The sequence below is a fragment of the Gymnoscopelus microlampas genome, assembly GCF_963454915.1.
Source record: "Gymnoscopelus microlampas genome assembly, chromosome: 5".
Taxonomy (NCBI): domain Eukaryota; kingdom Metazoa; phylum Chordata; class Actinopteri; order Myctophiformes; family Myctophidae; genus Gymnoscopelus; species Gymnoscopelus microlampas.
In genome coordinates this window covers 4,418,848-4,435,616 of record NC_139942.1, presented here as the reverse complement: position 1 = coordinate 4,435,616, position 16,769 = coordinate 4,418,848, and positions in this window count along the sequence as shown.

Genomic DNA, 16,769 nt, shown 5'->3' with positions numbered 1-16,769 from the left:
TGCTCCTCCTGTTCCTCCTTGCACAAAGGACCAGATAGCGCTCCTGCTGCTGGGTTGTTGTCCTCCTACGGCCCCCACCACGTCTCCTGGTGTACTGGCCTGTCTCCTGGTATCTTCTCCATGCTCTTGACACTGTGCTGGGAGAGCACAGCAAACCTTCTTGCCACAGCGCGCATTGATGTGCCATCCTGGATGAGCTGCACTACCTGAGCAACTTCTGTGGGTTGCAGAAACCGCCTCATGCTACCTCTAGTGGTGAGGGCACTGGCAAAATGCGTCTGTCAGCGTCTGTAGGCTCTCCGTCGGAGGTCACTTTAAAAACCTATTTATTATCACTTTTAAGGACTTTTTTTAAATTTAACGTTCCGGGGAATTATTGCCGCATCTATCACCTGCACACCCAGTGGAATAATTTAAAAATCGGATTTATTGATCATTTGTGATTACTATAAGCCGGCTGTGGCGCCGCCGCTACAATCTTCCCACTCTGAGGAAATAGCAAACGCCCGAAGTAACCCACGGTGTTATCATGACAACACTCACCTTTACACAAGGCTGTGAAAGCTGTCTCCTACATGAACGGAGAATCAAGGAATTGGAGGTGCGTATCACACTGCTACATGGAATCCGGGAGGACGAGGACCTTTTTGATAGCCTGGCTGCTACAGCTACAGGTATAGCCGCCGCTACCCTGGTAGATCCCACAGCTGGTTCTCAACCATTGAGCTTGCTGGAGGAGCTTCAGGGCATAGATCCACAGTTCGGTGGTATTTTCTCAGGGGAGGAATTCCCGGAGCTTGGTACAAAACCCAAGCGACCCGGTACCAGTATCACCGCAGCGGCGAATCCATGGACTGCAGTCCGCCCCAACGCCGCCCGAAAGCGAAATAGAAACTTCACAAGAGCTGCCTCTCCCCCTATTCCTCTGGCGAACAGCTTTGAGCTGCTGGGCACTCTGTTGGAAGAAGGTCAGTCCACCCCGAGGGCAAAGAGAGTCAGGGGCCGGACCTGGGGCAGTGGCATGCCTCCACCCATATTGCATAGAGATGTTGGGGATGTTGACCCCTCGCCAAACAGCGAGGAGGTAGTCCCTGACCACCGCGGACACACGGGTGCTCACGTAGGAGATGTTGGGGATGTTGACCCCTCGCCACACAGCGAGGCGGTAGTCCCTGACCACCGCGGATATACGGGTGCTCACGTTGGGAATGCAAACCCCTCGCCGCAGAGCGGGGTGGTTGTTTCCAACCGTTACGCACGACCTGGCGCGCGCCCTCTGTACACCCGAACCCCTCCGCCTCCCCCACCACCACCTCCCACAGTGTTAATTATCGGCGACTCCATGGTCAGAAACATCCAGATTCCCAACGCCATAAAGTACTGCTATCCAGGTGCAAATACACAGTTTATTCTTGACCGTCTCCCCATTATTCTAGCCGCTATCCCATCCACAATAAAGCAACTCGTTCTGCATGTGGGAGTAAATGACCAACAGTCGGTAAAAACGAGGAATAACTTTAAAAACATCCTCGATCTTCTCCTTGAAAGTGGCAAACAAATCTTCATCTCAGGTCCAATTCCGTTGCTGCGCAAGGGGGAGGTGCGATTCAGCCGGCTGCTGGACTTGCATTATTGGCTTCAGGCGGTTTGTTCCTCCTGCGGCATTAATTATATTCATAACTTTCACCTGTTTTGGGCACGTACAGACCTTTACTCACGTGATGGCCTGCATCCAAGCATACAGGGAAACAACTCTTTATCATTTCATATACAGCGCATTCTGCACTCAAACGCTGCCTGACTGTTGGACTGTTGCAACCCTGCACCCCCTCTCACTTCTATCATCCCTGTAATAATCACACATTATAACAATCCTTCGTTTGTGCGCCTTCCAAGGCATATGTCAAGGCCAAATGGGTTTAACAGCTTTAATTTAACAGCAGTTACTTTGCAGCCCTCTCTTACTGCTAGACCCACACCCAACACGCTGCATGCTTTAACTCCTCATACTTTTAAAAATAGAAAAGGCCTGGGTATAATGCACCTTAATATTAGAAGTATTTTAGCAAATGAAAGGCTAGATCACCTAAAAATTTTGGTATCACAAACTGACCCTGATATTTTGGTTTTAAGCGAAACTTGGCTAAAGGAAGGTGTCTCTGATTCTGAAATATCTCTAACTGATTTTAACTTGTTTAGAATAGACAGAAGTGCCAGAGCTGGTGGAGTGGCCATTTTTATTAAATCACGTTTCTCAGTTACTGTTTTAAAAACCTTAACTATACCAAATAACTTTGAATTTATTGCTCTTTTGGTTAACCTGGGGCCAAATAATTCTATTATTGTGATTGGGGTTTATAGACCTCCCTCTGCTGACTCCGGAGCTATTGATAAACTGGCAGAATTGATTTCCCAATATAGTACCTCTGAAATTTTAACTTTTGGAGATCTAAATTATAACTGGTTATCAAATACTTCTGATTATCTGAAGGACATATGCGGAAATCTAAATCTAGTCCAACTGATTACTGAGCCTACCAGACCTAATCTAAATAACATGTCACGATCAACCTTAATTGATTTAATTTTAGTAAATAAGCCTGATAAGATTACTGCTTTTGGTGTCTTTGATCTAGGAGTAAGTGACCACTGCCCAATAGCCTGTATTAGAGATACACATGTAAAGAAAGCTCACTCAGAAATTGTAATAAGAAGAAATTTTAAACATTTTAACGAGATGGCCTTCTTATCTGACCTACAAAATAGTAGCATTTCTAGTATTCTTGACATTATGGATGTAAATGTAGCACTGGATCATTTTATACAAGTTTTTAACTCTGTTGTAAATATGCATGCCCCTTTCAAAAAGCAAAGAATACAAGCTAGGACTAATCCTTGGTTCACTTCAGAATTATCATCTCTGCTTCAGGCGAAAAACAAGACCTGGGTTTTAGCCAAGAAATCAGGAAACCCCTCTCATTGGCTTGCTTTCAGACAACTGAGAAATGCCTTCACATCAGCTGTAAGGAAAGCGAAATCTGATTATTATCTAGATGCTATACTTCAATGTGACTCTAACCCAGCTAAATTCTGGAAGACTGTAAATTCAGTCAGAGACAAAAAGGGTACCTCACTACCTGCACATATAAACGTCGGTCAGTGTGTCTTTTCTGACCAAAGCGATATTTGCACAGTTTTTAATGAACATTTTGCTGCTGCAGGTCACCTTTTTGAGAACGAGGTCATAGCAAATGAACATTCTGGAAGCACACGTGTGGACGTTGTGAGCCATGTCTCTCACACTGAGAGACATGACTCTCATTTCTCTCTGAAACCTTTTATTTATAATGATATTTTTACTGCCTTGCTCTGCATTGATTCAAAAAAGTCAACTGGGGAAGACTGTTTGGATCCTTTTTTTCTTAAATTAGCTGCTCCGTTAATTTCAGAGCATATAACACATATTTTTAATCTCTCTGTGTCAACATGTATTGTCCCAAATGTCTGGAAAATGGCCCATATCTCACCATTACACAAAGGTGGAGTTGGAAGTGACCCAAATAACTATCGGCCAATTTCCAAGCTCTCCTGCTTAGCGAAAACTCTAGAGTCTTTGGTAAATAAGCAGCTTAAAATATTTTTATCAAACAACTCTATACTAAACCCACTTCAGTCGGGTTTTAGAGCTAAGCACAGTACAATCACTGCCACTACCCTAATTGTAAATGACATTGCTTCCGCTGTAGATAAAAGACAACATTGTGCTGCACTATTCATAGATTTATCTAAAGCTTTTGACACAGTTGATCATTTATTACTTTTAAATATACTTCACAGCACTGGGTTTGATAGAAATACCTGCGCTTGGTTTCAGAGCTATCTGACTGAGAGATCCCAGTGCGTGAAAGCTGGGAGGGCCCAATCAGGGTTCTTACCAATTTCCAAAGGCGTCCCTCAAGGGTCAATTCTGGGCCCTGTTTTATTTACTTTATATATCAACAACATGGCTTTGTCTCTTGGTGGCTGCCAAGCCCATTTCTATGCAGACGACACCATTCTCTATTGCATTGCTGAGTCTGTCCAGCTGGCAACTGAAAAATTGCAGCTATCATTTAATGCGTTTCAGGATTCCCTTAAGGAGCTGAAACTTGTGCTTAATGCAGGAAAAACTAAGTACATGTTATTCTCTAGGGCCAGGGAAATAAATTACAATAGCCTACATATTTCTACCTCAAATGGAACCATCATAGAAAGGGTTACTGAATATAAATATCTTGGAATCTGGCTTGACGACAAATTAACTTTTAAATATCATTTAGACAATCTTGCCTGCAAGCTCAGACAAAAGATTGGCTTCTTCTACAGGAATAAAGCTAGTTTCCCATTGACCTGTAGAAAAAGAGTAATTGAAGCTGTTGTTCTCCCTGTTTTGGACTATGGTGATGTCATTTATAGAAATGCTTCCCCTTCTACCCTCAAGGTCTTAGACCCAGTTTACCACTCTGCCCTGCGTCTCATTTCTGGTGAACATTTTAGGACCCATCACTGCATGCTATATGACAGGGTAGGTTGGCCATCTTTGGCTGACAGGAGAAACAAACATTGGTACCTATTTATTTTTAAGGCAATTGATGGGACGTTGCCATCATATATTAATTCCTTGATGGAATGGAATCCTGGAGCGCATGGGACACGCTCAAATGACTGGCTGACGCTAAAAGTCCCTAGGGTAAAAAGTGAACTGGGGAAAACAGCCTTTTGCGTTAGTGCCCCAACTACATGGAATGACCTACAGCTGAAATTTAAGATCAGTTCGCCCATAACATATGGTCAATTTAAATCTTTGATTGCAGATCTACCCACAAATGTCTGTAACTGTTTTTAATGTTGTTTTTGTTATGACATTATCATTGATATGAATATTGATGTTGTATTGATGTTGTACTGTGCTGTATCTCGACGACACTGCAAATGAGGGCAACCTCAATGTCTTTCGAGAATAAATAAAGGTTGAATGAAAAATGCAAAAGTACCCAAAAATCAGCCAGAAAGGATGAGGACAGGGAAATGGTCTGTGGCCACCACCTGCAAAACCATTCCTTTATAGGGGTTGGCTAGCAAATTGCTTCTCATTTCCACCTGTTGTCTGTTCCATTTGCACAACAGCAGGTGAAATTGATTCACAATCAGTGTTGCTTCCTAACTGGACAGGTTGATATCCCAGAAGTGTGATTGACTTGGAGTTACATTGTAATGTTTATATGTTACCTTTATTTTTTTGAGCAGTGTAAAAACAAGCCGAGATACCCATGAAAGCGGCTGTTAGGCCTCTTTTGCTTCAACCATCTACATCATACATCCTCGCCTCCGCAATTATCTCTTTTAATTTCTGTTTTCCCTTTTCCATCTTGGCTCCAATGAGGTTGTTCACTCTTGCAGCTCCAGGTGTTCTGAATTTTGGTTTGAGTGAAACGCAGAACTTTCTGAAGGCAGTTGACTCACACAGCTGTGTAGACATCCCACTTTCAATAAACATGTTCACCAATACGTCCTCGCGCTTTTGGTGTTCTTGCGAGTTAACTAGCCAGCAGCTATTGGGCCGATTAAAGCAGTCCATTATGGTTTTGTTCTTCATCGTGCTACATGGCCGCGAAGTAGCTGTTTCTGGGGTGCTGCTCAGAGAAGCTACCTTCTCAAGGAACTCGCTGTAAGCCTGTTTATGGGCGCTTCTCAGGTGGCCTTTCAGATTAGTGGTGTTTTTCCCCTTGAGAATTGCTCCACAAAATGAATCAGTATCATTCGTTTCCACCACTACAAGGCACTTGCTGTTGTCTTTCTCGTTATTGTATTCAAATACATCCCATATGGGACTCTGCCTCTTTCTCCCAACTTTTTTGGCCGACGCCATTGTGGCAAAGTAACGTGCTGCTCTGCTCACGGTGACAACAACAACGGCACCTGAAAGTCTCGCCCCAAAGCACGGTTGCCCCCATTTCTCCCCCGTACCATACCAGGGGAATAACGCCGGATTTTCCCCGGGGCGACTGTGTTTTGGGGCGAACTCAGTCAGACACGCAAACTGCAGTGAAACTGGTAGGGAAATTAATCAAATTAATTTCAATCCAAAAGGCTTATTAAAACGAAAACCAAGGGCATTTTGACTATCATTTCTGTTAGTTTTAGTTAGTTTTGTAAACACACAATACAGTTTCAGTTAGTTATCGTTTTTCTTTTTTCATTTAGTTTTTATTTAGTTTAGTTAACTGAATTGTTTTTTTCACCTTTAGTTTTCGTTATTTTGTTCGTTTTCGTTAACTATAATAACCTTGACACACACACACACACACACACACACACACACACACACACACACACACACACACACACACACACACTGAGCAATGCACACACACACACACACACACACACACTGAGCAATGAACACACATGCATTCTAAACACTTACAACATAAATGATAATGTACACATTTAGATTAGAGCTAGGATATACAGTGTACAGCATAAATGATGTGCTTAGTACGTGTCTTAATAGTGTATCTCTTGCTGTATTACTCACATTCCCATTTATTTTATAGACTTAGTTTGAACTTATATTTACTTTATCTAAGTCTCTTATCTGTTGTGGAGTTACAGCATCTCTCTCTCTCATTTTCATCAAACTTCTCTATCGCACACTCGCACAGTGATACATTCTCACCTTCTCTTTCTTTCACACTCACACACACCCATTATCTTTTCCTTGTGCACACACACGGCAGAGGAAAAACCATGCAAGGCACCAATGTCAGGAGCAATGAGAGGTTCAGTGTCTTCTTGCTAGTGATGTGCGGGTCGGGTTTTTTCATGACCCGCCCCGCCCCGGAACCCAACCCGCCTCAACCCGCCCCGCGAACCCATATATAAATCTATGGCTCCACCCGCCCCGCGGTTAAAAAAAACAAAACGGTAAAATCATGAAGCAAAATAATCTTCAAGTATACACCCCAAGTGTATTCAAACTGTTTTATTGTTATTATTCTTATTCTTATTAGGAATTAACACAAAACAAGAGCATGTGATTTTTTTTTTTTTTTGCGTGTGAGAGCGGCTCACCCGCAGCCCGCATAATTGGCTCTGAAATCCTGACTCGACCCACCCGCGCCGCGGGTTGATCCGTAAACTTCAGATTCCCCAGCGGGTGCTCAACCTCCTGAGCCACTGCCAACCCAGCTCACAATGATGTCAACTTCTATTAGCTTGTATTGTATTTTATACTGCTTTAAGAGGTGGTGCCATGGTTTTGCACTTTTTCTGTTTTTCATGTGTCTATGAGGTTGATAGAACTTTATTAAGCCCCCTGGTGGTGTTTTTTATGGTGTTTTATGTCTTCTCTGACTATCTTGAGTTTCTTCCTGGAGGCTGAAACCTTGAGGGTCAAACGTGCCAATACAAAAACAGCGCTTTAGTGACATAGTAAAAACATACCCTCCCCCTCATTATCATAACACAACAGGCGTGGGCATGAGGAGGAGGAGGGACTAGGACAGGTGGGTGGTGCTAAGGTGGTGGAGGAGGTGCTAAGGTGAGAACCAGGTATACTTAATGAACTGGAGGCGTGTCCACATAAAAACGTAATTTTAACACTTTCTGTACACTTTTTTGAAAAAAATCTTCCTCCTAGTATAACCATAATACCTGATGATTATGTTTTAGGGGGGGGGGGGGGGGGGGGCGGGGATCACTGAAAATCACGGCACCCTGTCTTTAAAGCGACATTACCACCGGGCACGATAACTATAAAGATAACTATATCGTTCAAAATTGTACTTGTAATTTTAATTGTTTTATAGTTATAGTTATAGTGCTCAGTGGGAATGGCCCTTTAGACAAGTACTGTATGTAATAGTACCCTTCTTTCAATTATCCAACACTAGTGACAACATGTATTCCTTGATTTGAGTGGCTAAATAATAATGATCTTCAAAATATATTTAATGTAATAACAATACTGACCCTGATTTGACTGTTTTCAGCTTGATCTGGGCCTCGCGTAGATGATGTTTCCATCGATATCTCGGTTTACCCGCGTCACCGTCGGCCGGGGAGTCTTTGCCTTCTTTGCTGTCGGACTTTTTGGTACTTTTTGGACTTTTTGGTTTTTTCATGACCCGCCCCGCCCCGCCCCAAGTATATTCAAACTGTTTTATTGTTATTATTTTTATTCTTATTAGGAATACAGACAAAACAAGAGCATGTGATTATTTTTATTTTTTTTGCGTGTGAGAGCGGCTGACCTGCTCACCGCGCCGCGGGTTGACCCGCGGGTCCCGCGGGTTACGGGTCGACCCGCTCATCACTACCACCCACCTCTTTCAGACTCGGGTTACAAAAATGATTGCCCAAGTCCCATCTAATGGTATTGAGAGGTTGCCATGGCAGCTAAAAATGAACGATGGTCACGTGACCGTTTCAATATTACGGTGGTTTTAAATGCATTTTGATAGCATTTATATTGCCACATTTATAATTTCTTTTTTATTTTCCAATCCTTCAGTGAATTTATATGATTTTTTTTATTTTTTATAATGTATTTATTTATTCATTCATTCATTTATTTTGTGCCGACCAAAATTGCGTTGCCATTGTGTTTAATTATTCATTATTTAATGATATTGATAATGTAATTTGGGCCATCGTGTTTATTCATTATTAAATGATAAAAATCAGTTTATTTGTTAAGTTTACCAAGGACCCTTGATAAGGGAGGGTACCCCCGAGGGTTGACCCCCTCCCCATTGTATTCCTTCTTTTAGTTTTTCCAATAATATATACTTACTTACATTATGTGATTTTTTTTATCATTATTATTATTGTCCTGTATTTTAATTGTCACTATACTAGGCGATCGGTAGGGTGGGACGAAAATAGGGGGGGGGGGGGGGGTGAAAAATGAAAGAATATCATGCACTAATTGTACAATAGCTTACATTGACACTTTTGTAGCCTACCTTGTCCTTCCAAAATAAAATAAACAAAAATATATAAAAGAAATATCGCAGATTTCAGCCGGAAGTTCAACGGGCGGAAGTTACGTCATATATGAGAAGTAATAGCTACCGGTAGCTACCAGCGCTAATCTCAGTGTGTATTTAGTGTAAAAGAGTTTAAACTTTGCCAATTACATCCTGTAACTTGGACCCTTAGATGCTAAGAGGTAAGTTTGTTTACCTTCTGTTCTGTAAAGGGATGACATACTATGACATGCTAACGTTATTTTAGACACAAAGCTAATGTTTTGTTTACCTTTGCAGCTGGTTAGCTAGAATGCTAGTGAACGTGGGTCACGTTACTTTAGATCAAATATCAAAGCTAATGTTAGATACCGGTGTTAGCTGAAGATCTAATCTTGTTAACTATAGCTGCGTCATTTCATGCACTCACATATGTGCGATAACATTAACAAACGTCTTAAGCGTTTAAACGCATTAGCTAACGCTAGCTCAATTTTATTTTATTTTATCCAAGAAATACTAATCAAACATACTTGAGAACATTAAAATGTTTTTACTGTATGAAAGACAGCCTGAATTGGCTTTGTTTTGGTGTGGATTGCTTGCTTTTCTAAAGCCTGGAATGATTTAGGTTCAGGATGATATACCAGGATGATTTTATCGTCTAGTCAGGCTTTTGTGAGCCCCCCAGACAGTCCTTGGTTCTGGTGACTGATATTGTCCTTCTAATACGTGAGGAGACCGTGTTTTTTCAATTACCGTTTTTATTTTTTCTAAATACATGTTTTTTTAAATGAAAAAAATATATATAACAAAAAATAATAATACAATAAATGAAAAAGTAATTAAAAAAAACGGCCCCCTCACGTATTAGGAGGGCAGGATGAGTCACCAGAACCAAGGACGGGTGTTTTTGATGAATGGAGTTTGAAGTTATGATGGGTTTGTATAGGAATTGGGCGTGTCTGATAAAATGAATATCAAATATCTAAATACTGAATCATGCAACTTAAAAACTGTCTGGGGGGCTCACAAAAGCCTTTTGAAAGTGAAATATCCCTTTAATCTCCTTAGGCTGACAACAGAGTGATGCCCTCTAATAATAATGCTGCATGATCCTTTTTTTCATTAGGGGACATTAAACATGCTGGTGCTGCTTGGGCAGTCATGCCAGAGGAGGAGAAAGCGAAGTACAGGGAGAGGGCGAGAACAGATAGTGTAGTTGGTGGAGGCAGTGAGGAGAGCAAGCTGCTATGGAGGAAGAGGCTGCTCAAGCAGCTGAAAATTCAGATTGGATGTAATGGTTAAGGTGTTCGGCATCTGTTCAGATGGCCTCATGTTCTGGAGTTCCAGTGTCCCCATGTTCCGGGGCTTTGATGTTGTCCCTAAGATCCGCAGTTGGCGATCTTGATCTGCTCTTTCGGTAACACTTTTATTTATTAGTTGGCCCATGTTTGTTTCCTGTCAGCTATTGATATTATTAAAAAATAAGAAATAAACTTGGTAGTGTCTAAAGCCCATAGCCAGAAGGACGGTTGTACATGTATTTTTTTTTATTTGATTTTACTTTTTAAATCGTGTGAATGATTGAAGTCCCAAATTCCGAGATTTGTTTATAAATGAGTTGCTGAAAACATGTATAACATGTACAAACAAAGCACAATCTCAAAATGTTTTGGTCTTTTTCACCATTTCTGTGATCAGGATTTCTTAGGTGGACCTTAAGCGAAGTGTCTCTATGACATCTTTGAGAGACTTAGAATGGCCCCTCCTTTAACACAATACAAAGATTGAAGTGAAAGCAGAGAATTAATCCATTACCTGGCCTGTAGACCTGTTCGCAATTTGGTGTTGGGGGAATTTCTCACTTGAATTGAGTCAGTGGGTCCCTAGACATGAATAATCACAGAGGTGCTTGTCCGCCATAGTGCCACGAATGGCGCAATGGCCAAATCAAATATGGCCGCCACCTGCTATGATGAAAATCCAACTTTTTTGTTTTTGAGTGTATAAACACATGTAATACCTCCATTCCGACTAATTGGGGTGTGTGGAATTCATTTCTGATATCGTCATGACCGTTTTGGGTGATTTTGACCGTGAAAGGTCATGGTCAAGGTCATTTTGCTATTCCGAAGACCTTAGCCATAACCTGGCCATTGTTCGGAGTAAAAACAGGTGCAATAAGTCTAATCTAACTAATTCTGACATTTAGAATTCATTTCTGATATCGTACACACACACACACACACACACACACACACACACACCATTTTGAAAAGCTGCATTTGATACAGATGATTACTTCTTGATGCAAGGACTTCAAACTTGTTTTTGTTTACCATGTTGTTGGACAGTTTATGTTTAAGTTTAACATAGAAAGACTAAGCACATCAGCATCCAGCTGAGGTGGACAACTATCTTATCAGCTGGCTGTCTCTGTTTACTACAAGATACATGTGCACTTTAATAGTCCAAAACATTCACTGTGTTCACTTTATTTTGTCAAATACAACAGATACTGTATTAATACTCAACTGCACTGAATTGCCAAAATTCTGCACCTGCATCTAATGCTTGGCAGTCTCTCCTAGTTATTTATTTTCATTTGTAAGGTGTTCATTATGGTCAAACATGTAGAGGTTGAATCAAACCTGTAGAGTTTGTGTTTTTGAGTTGTTCATGTCTTTTGCAGATTGAGCTCCATGGACACCTGGTCCCTGTATGTCTCATGAAAGGGGTTATGTTATGTTGTATGGCTATTTTGATTTGTACCAGGCACAGTACATTTTGCAATGCTATCTTGTGGACTGTTATAGTTGTGTGGATGGTTGATTGTCCAACAGTAACTGAATATATATATTTTTAAATGGTATCTTTTGTTGAGTTTTTCTTACACAATCTCTGACCTTTTTGAATCCTGCACCTGACAAATAACCCAAAGTATGAAAAAAACTAAAACTAACACTAAAACTAATAAAAAATAAACAAAAACTAAGCGTTGTCGCAAAAATAGAAAACTAGCAAACCAGCTCTGGAAAAAAAAATTGTCAAAACTAACTAAAACTAACTGAATTAGAAAAAAAAGTCAAAACTAACTAAAACTAAACTATAATGAAAAATCCAAAACTATTATAACCTTGGTGTGTGTGTGTGTGTGTGTGTGTGTGTGTGTGTGTGTGTGTGTGTGTGTGTGTGTGTGTGTGTGTGTGTGTGTGTGTGTGTGTGTGAGATTGTAATGCACATCATGAATGACTATGGATAAAGTGATATTGGTCTTGGCAAGGCTTCAATTTAAATAGTTTGTTCTTGAGTGGCCAATAGGCAGCCAGACACTTTTTTAATCAAGCTACAGCAATCATTCCTATTTGCTTTCATCTATATGGCGCTTCATTCATAGGCAGATACGTTATGGTAAACTTGTGAAAAGTCTACTAGTCCTCCTAGGCTAATACTCATGCTTCAACTAGCCTTAAAGCAAATAGGGCATTTTAGTCTTATGAATGTTAATATGAGTGTTTTATTTTATTTTTTCTGTTAACAGCTGGTCCGAGTCGGAAGGCTGACACTGTTGTTTCCCGTCGAAAGACTGTTCCTCCTCCCGATGTTCCTCACCCTAACCCTGAGGTGGCTTTTGCCCCAGATACTGTTGGTGTGTATTTCATTAGCACTAAGCAATATGTTCATATTATATTGTAATAATCTGTCATTGAGTTTAAATGTTAATTGCATGTTTCTATTACAAATTTGCCAGAATAATGGGCAACTACACTTTTCCCAGCCATTTCATGTATTATGCTTTTGATCATGTAAAACTCAAAGTTGTTTTTCAATAATCCATACTATTTTAACAGAGTGTTTCATACAAGAGCTCCAGCTGTCACTGGGCATTGCATCAGGTGATGCTCAGGAAGCACCATCCCCATCAGCTCCTCTCCTGGCTTCCAAAGACTGGAGCACACAAAAGCGTCTCTTTGTAGAGAGATGGCGGGCAGAAAGACCCCGGCTAGTGAACAGTGCAGCAGCAAAAGAAAACGTAGCCCCACACATCTGCCAACAGTGTGCCATTAATCCAGCTGCTGTTCGCTGTCATGACTGTCAACCACGCCCCTTCCTCTGTGCTGAATGTGACATCATCACGCACTCTAGATATGTGCTCCACAACAGAGATGCCATGACTGCCGGGTTCTTCCAATCATTGCCTCCAACCACTTGCATTGTGGATAAGGCTCCTTGCCGTTGTGGTAAGTTCTTGTTTGTGAGTGTATACCATAACACATTCAACTCTCTGACACGTTAAGCTTGTTAGTCAACTTAAACAATGCTTTATTGTCTTATTGCTTGAACTTGAATGCATTTGATATGCCCCATGTCAATCAGCTTCCTGAGAATATATTGAATACATTTTCAGCAATGCAGCCATTGAATCTATTTTACCTTTCCCAAGAAAAGATTAATTCTCTTAAGATCGTTCCAGCAATCATGATGTTGTATTTCCCATTGGACTTTAATTATCTTAATTCACATCTATGATCTCTTTCAGATCGCCGTGTACCTGTGCAGATACCTGACATAAGTTGTAGTTGTCCAAAAGAGACATTGAGGGTGAAGCCAGGAAAGGCTGTCGCTGTGGTCACGATGGATGGTAAGAAGTGAATAGCTTTTTGTCCTTATAAAAAGAATGCCTGACGTGAGTTGTGAGGCATGCAAAGCCACTTGGACTGCTGGAGTGGACAAATTAATTAACAGAAACTACTGGCCTGATACCCTTCAGTTCGCCACAGCGAACTGTCCACTTTGGCCGTGTGAGTGTTGAAAGCTTACAGTACATCTGTTTGTCATTTGGGTTGAATTGACTGCTAATGTATTTGTTGCACATTATTAGCGTTTCCTTACTTTTAAATAGACTGGGAAGATCTCAAGAGATGGCTTCCAGAAACGTTTTTTTGAGTGGGTGCAGTATGAGTCGGGAAAACATCTGCAAGGAGCAACCCTTTGTGTGTCCTGCATGCACACCGGAAATGGTTGCGATATCAGTGGATGGGAATCGCAAACATTATCGCTTCAAGAATGCAGCCAGGTACTTCTAATAGCGGTTTCACACTACGGTCCCGGGTGCGCACTCGAGACCGCTTGGCAGGTTTCGCGCTAGTGTGAATGTTGCGCATCGTTCCCCGAAACGGATCACCGTTCCGTTCCCAAAACCACCTCCGGAGGTAGTCTCGGATCCGAATCATGCGTCCTCGGGTACGGTACGCTGCAATGTGAAAGCAAGCGTACCGCTTGACGGAAGTGGCCCGCTATTTGTAATAGGTGACGGTATATAAACTCGACAAAAACAGTCAACAAATGCACGTCGCAGATCAATCCACAGGGGTTCAACCATGGCCGGATCCGGGAAAGGATCCCTCTGGTCTAATGAAGAGATTTCATGCTTGCTGGACATTTGGGCAAACGAGGACATACAAACACAACAGGAGGAGCAGTGGCTCCTATTCACAAAGCAGTTTACGACCATATTTTGATCTTACTGGCATAAGTATATATATATATATATATATATATATATAGATAGATAGATAGATAGATAGATAGATAGATAGATAGATAGATAGATAGATATGATATTATACTTATTTTACTACGGGAAAAAAATACACTTTTCTTTTCGTTTGGATTAAGGAGCCGTTTGCGTCGTGGGAGCGCGGTAAGAAGAGGACGGTCGCGGGGACTGTTTGTTTACTTATGTAAACCGCGTGCGTGCGTAATGGACATCTAAACACCGTGCGTGCTTGTTTATTGTTTATGTGTGACTTGTGATCCGCGGGGTTACAAAGGACAGTGGGATTTGTTTGGGCTGGGAGGGGCGTGTAAAGTGGTGCAAATAAAGCACAGGATTCCAGTAAAGCTGTTAATAACAAACTGATAAACATTCAAGCCTCCCTTACTGAGCTATCATCCAAAAAGGATTATTTGGACAATCAAATCAGACGGAACAACCTTCTGATTGATGGCATTCCTGACACCAAATCTGAATCTTGGCAAGAATCAGAAATTAAGGTAAAAAAAATTCTATCTCAACATCTGCAATTGGACCCCTCTTGCGTTGAACTTGAGCGGACCCATAGGACCGGGAGGTTCGATGCTGAAGGGCGGCCCAGAACCGTGGTGGTCAAGCTCCTCAGGTTTAAAGACAAAGAGGAAATACTTAGAAGAGCAAAAAACCTAAAAGGTAAAAATATCTACATCAATGAGGACTTTTCCGAGAAGGTTCGACAGAGAAGAAAGGATCTTCTCCCCCAGCTCAGAGAGGAGCGCAACAAAGGCAACATTGCGTACCTCAGATTCGATCAGCTGGTAGTGCGTCCACCGCGCACAGTTCCAAATGGAGAAGTAGTCTAATTTCCTTTTGGTGTATTTCTTATTATTTTGTATTTTTCGTTGGGTTTAAAAAAAAGCCCTCTTATGTTTTTTTGTAATTTGATATTTTTTCAATGATGGACATGGACACTTCGAGCCGACTCAGGTTAACAGGTACAAATCTCATTCAGAATGACAAGTATTTTTTTCCATTGGCTAATGTTGACCCAGATATGAACTCTACAGTTTTTAATCAAGGCACCTCATCTTGTGATTATTATTCTGAGGACTCTTTAAAGTCTATCTGTGTTGATAAGAAAATTAGCAATGAAAACTGCTTTTCTTTGTTTCACCAAAATATTCGCAGTCTAAATAATCCCAAAAACTATGCAAATCTTAATAACTATCTTGAAATACTCCCCATAAACTTTACGGTTATAGGATTGTCTGAAACATGGTTGGATAGAGACAAGGCAAATAATGTTTTTATTAATAACTATAATCACCTCCCGAGTTTTAGAACGGAGCGTTGTGGAGGCGGAGTGTCTCTCTTTGTTAAAGAGGGCATTCAATTCTCCCCGCGCAACGATCTTGCAACTTTAATTGGAGATGAAGCTGAGGCTGTTTTTATTGAACTTATTGAGCCTTTCTTTAAAAAGAAGGTTATAGTGGGTTGTATTTACAGACCCCCAAGTGCAAATACTAACTGCTTCATTGATTGCTTTTATAATACACTTGGTAAGATTATAAATGAGAAAAACACATGTTATATCTTGGGAGATATCAATATCAATTTACTTAGTAGTCAATCATCCCAATTCATTGACTTAATTAATGCCTCGTCTTTCCGTCCTCTTATAACTAAGGCAACCAGAATTACTCCCACTAGCGAAACATTGATCGATAATATATTCACAAATCATGACAGTATTTCTGGGGTATCTGGCGTTTTGTGCTGTGACTTATCCGACCACCTTCCTGTTTTTTTTCTTGCACCTCAATCAGTTAGTGTAAGTACAAATCACAGCAATGAAATATTCGTACGAAATTTTAACAATAGTAGGATTGCGAAGTTCAATTGTGACCTATCCACAGTCAATTGGGATGCGGTCATAAATGAACATGAAACCCAAGCTGCATATAACATCTAACATATTATTTATTTCAAACTTTTTGAAGAGGCCTTCCCATTACAAAGGAAAATAAATAAAGTTAGGAAACAGAATAACGCCTGGTTAACGACCGGCCTCAAACGATCAATCATAAAAAAACATAAACTCTATCGTGATTACCTCACTAATCCCTCTCCTTTAATTCATAAGCGATACACAATCTATAGAAATAAATTAAATCACCTGCTGAGGTCAGCAAAACGTAAGTTTTATGATGATAAGTTTT